The sequence below is a fragment of the Vigna umbellata genome, chromosome 3 (assembly GCF_029865625.1).
Source record: "Vigna umbellata cultivar VRB3 chromosome 3, Vumbellata_1.0, whole genome shotgun sequence".
In the NCBI taxonomy this organism is placed as follows: Eukaryota; Viridiplantae; Streptophyta; class Magnoliopsida; order Fabales; family Fabaceae; genus Vigna; species Vigna umbellata.
The window spans coordinates 56947513-56951663 of record NC_142167.1 but is presented as its reverse complement, the minus strand read 5'-3'; the positions used below and the strand labels follow the sequence as shown (position 1 = coordinate 56951663).

General features: G+C 22.0%; 1 long non-coding RNA gene across 1 annotated transcript; it reads left to right on the top strand.

Annotated features, from left to right (window-relative positions):
* The first annotated feature begins 1420 nt into the window (after positions 1-1420).
* On the top strand, positions 1421-2459 carry LOC148203071 (uncharacterized). The gene is made up of 3 exons (XR_015784823.1): positions 1421-1511; positions 1654-1754; positions 2383-2459. It is a non-coding gene; the product is annotated as an uncharacterized LOC148203071 (long non-coding RNA).
* The last annotated feature ends 1692 nt before the right edge of the window (positions 2460-4151 follow it).

Genomic DNA, 4151 nt, shown 5'->3' with positions numbered 1-4151 from the left:
CGTTGTTTCTGTTTTGGCATAACGAGCTTGTGCACTAAGCTACCAGTCTAGAACCTGTTTTGATTCTTTCTTTCTTTGTTGTCTAATAACTTTGAGTTATGCTTTAACTTTGAGTATGATGTAGAAGTATCTATTGTATTATATGATGGTTTAGGTATGTATGATGTCTGATGTATGAATATATTGGTGCATTATATGAATTGTTTTAATATCTAACTTACCCTTTTTTTTGTGATTGTGTTTGTATGTATCTTTGTTTCTTTTTTTTGTTATGATCATTCGGTGGGTATAAGTAGAGGGTGATGAGGTTTCCTGGAGCATACGCTATATGGGGGAACTGTTGATGTATAGTAGCATTAGTTAGTTACCTTGTACATAGTTTTGATTAGTTAATGTGTATATAAAATCCTTTTATGGTTATTTTGGATGACTGTAACAACTTTATAGTTTCTATCTTTGTCGACTGTTCTTGTTCTTATTAAAAATATTGATGACTATTATATAATTTTATACTATATATTTTGGGATGTTAGACAAAGAATTTTTTGTTGTAGAAGTCATACATTTATTTATTAATATTTTTTGTTTGAATTATTATTAAATATTACATATTTACCCTTAGTACAAATAAATATATAATATTGATATTTATCACTTTAAGTTAAAATAATTAGAATTTATTTTATTACATCTTTTTTTAAAACTAATTATTTATTTCATTATAAAAAACATTGAAATAGTAATTAATTTTATAGACAAAAAGTAATTAATTAATTTAAATATTCATTTATAATCTATTAATTAATAGTCTTTAAAGTAGTCACTATAATAAATAAAAAATTATAATTAATGAAAAATTTAGTTACTAATTGTACTCAAAAGCTTGATAATTAATGTTGTGATAAGATATAATTAGTTATTAATTATAATTTTTTATTTATAATAAAGACTCTTACATAGACAAATTATTTATAATTATAAATTAATATTTATGTTAGTTTATATTGTGATTAATTATTTTTTATCTCTAAAATTGATTGCTATTTAAATAGTTTTCGTATTGTTTTACAAACACTAAAATTATTTTCATAGAGATTTAGATAATTAATTTATTAATAATGATAAATAATCTCTTGAAGTTATCATATTGTATATTTTAATTAAGCTGATTATTCTTTCTTTTCTATCTAAATTAATAATTTTCTTATCGAGTAAAATTTTATTTAATTTATATTAATTTTATAAGGTTGTTCATATACTATGATGTGTAATCTACAAGATTATGGTTTTATATCTATTTTCATATTTTAAGAAATTAAATAATTGATTTTATTTAATAAAAAAACTAAAAATAATAATTAAACTTTTAGAACTACATACACAATTGAAGAGACGGTGGGCCTCATGTGGCTATATAAAGGTAACCTAAACCCTAAAGTTTCACGCCTCATTCCCTCCGCTTCGCTTACGCAGCTTCTTTCTGTCTTTCCATTCCCTTAGCCGTTGTATCGGTAAGTTTTGATAAATTAAATTTATATAATATATTATATCAGTATGTTAATGGTATCTGTGTGAAAAACATGATCTAGTTTATACAATCTTATTCACAAATTATATTTTCTATTGTTTAATCTTCTGTGATTTTACTATCAGGTAAACAGAGATCCAACAAATGCATGCATCAAAAATCAATGGCGGCTGCTAATCAAATAAAGATCTTATCTTTCACAGCAAAAACATTACATAATCATCAGGTTAGCATATAAAACTTATATTTCTCTTTCAGATCTACCTTTCTTAAAACCTATGAAACATTGTGCACAGTCACATAAATAATATATTAAATTAAGTTAAATATATTTTTTGGTTTCTTAATTTTAAATAAAAAATTATCTTTTTAAATTTTAAATTAATTTGGTTTCTCATTTTTAAAACATAAAAATGTAATTCTTCTAATCAAATTTTATTAATTTAAAATGTATTTATCAATTAACATTAAAATAATATATATTAAACAGTATAAATAACTCAAATATTATAAAAATAATTAAAAAAGTTAATATTTATTATATAGTATTTAATTATCGATAAACTCTATTAGTAATAATTAAATATTGTACAGACAAATTTTATTCCTGTGTATTGAGAAATTTGATATGAAATAGATAAATATTGTGATTCGTAAACTTCAGGTAAAGATCAACTTGAGCAGATGTACTTTCAATCATATCTTATATGATTTAGATTTAAAGAAATTTTGAGTATATATTTTTGACACTTTTTTAATTATATCATAAAATAAAATTTTGACATTTTTCAGGATATTTTCTTTTATTGTTAGAAAAAAACTTAATAATATATGGTTTAACTTTCTTTTAATAGATGAAGAAACTTGGAGCCGGAACAAACAAACGGATATACAGCTAAAGTTTCCTTGCCTTTATTTATATATATATATATATATATATATATATATATATATATATATATATATATATATATATATATATATATATTTTTTTTTTTTTTTATGAATACATTTATTTTGTAATTTGACACGTCATGAATGTATTAAAGAGACTACTGAATTTTATTCTCGCTTAGTCTCATTTTATATTTGTATGTTTCAATGTATTATTTTATATTTGTATGTTTCAATGTATCATTTTATATTTGTATGTTTCAATGTATCATTTTATATTTGTATGTTTCAATGGATTGATAAATTTTACATCCAGATATTAATTATAATGAAAATTGTGTTTGTTTAATTCTATCACGATAAACAATAAATTACTAATATTATTAACTTAGGAATACGATAAACATATGTTGAAAACTTAGGAATACGATAAACATATGTTGAAACTGAACAGAAACTACAATAGAAAATAAAGAAAAAATAAAAATAATTGAAAATATACTGGGTATGATTTTTTTTTTAATTTTTAGCTAATGCTAAATTAAATGGATAAAGAATAAGTTAAAAGTAGATTTTGTGATATTTTCTAATTTATAAATAATTTCTCAAAGGTTGTTTTGCGTCAAACATTTGATATGAACTAACAGTTTAATGTTTTTCCATAATTCTTCAAGCGTGATACACACAGTGCTGAATTTTGTCTTCTTACTAACTACTTTAATTAATATTATTTGAGATGAAATATTTATTTTAACATTTTAATTTACACTTATGGTTATAGGGGATAACTAAAATCATATCTATAATATTGTTATTAATAAATTAATCAAATATAAAATATTAGATGTCATGTTGCAAATAAAAGATAAGTAAATTTAGTTTATATAAGATTCTGATCGAATCAAAATATAACATTACTTTTAAACACTTTAGGATGTAAAATAATAGGATGTATGGCTTTAGTAACGTTATTTCCATTGAATTAATCTATTAGAAATAATAAATTTTATAAATTTCTCTTTCTTAAAAATGTTTAAGTACAAACTTTGATAGCAAATATATATAAAATAAAAGTAATAACGAAAATTAAATTTCAATTAACTAAAATTGTTAATGAGAGAGAATTAACGGAAGACTTTTCCGAAAATAAACTGAGTTAATTTTGAAGCAAATTCATATAATGAGGGTTATGCGGCCAACCTGTCCCATTGTTTTCCCACGTGTGTTTTTGGTTATTTTGTATATTTTTTTTGTTGATAAAAAAGTTATATTATTGGCTGAGAACATATATGTGTGTGAGTTGACCCTAATTCAAGTAATATTATATCATTATCTGCAATTAGTGATAATTGAGAGTAATAGTACGAAAGAGATTATACTTAAATTTGAAGAAATGGTTAGAAGTATAAAACGATAAAAGAAAGGGAGTTTACAGACACGTTAGACAAATGCATATATTATACTTAAATCACTGGTTTCTTTTACTTAAAACGTTCCTCAATTGTTTTTTTTTTTTTTGAAAATATGTAGAATAGTACGAGGTTAAGGAAAATATGTTTTTCATAATCTCTTTTATAATTAGGTTTACTTAGATAAATAGATCATAGTAAAATGAGATTTTGATCGGAGTAAACATTCACTTTGAAAATCATTATCTGGGAAAAAGTAATGCAAGGTTTGAAAAAGAAAAGGAAAACTTTCTTAGTTTTGTGAGTTTGATTGGTATAAC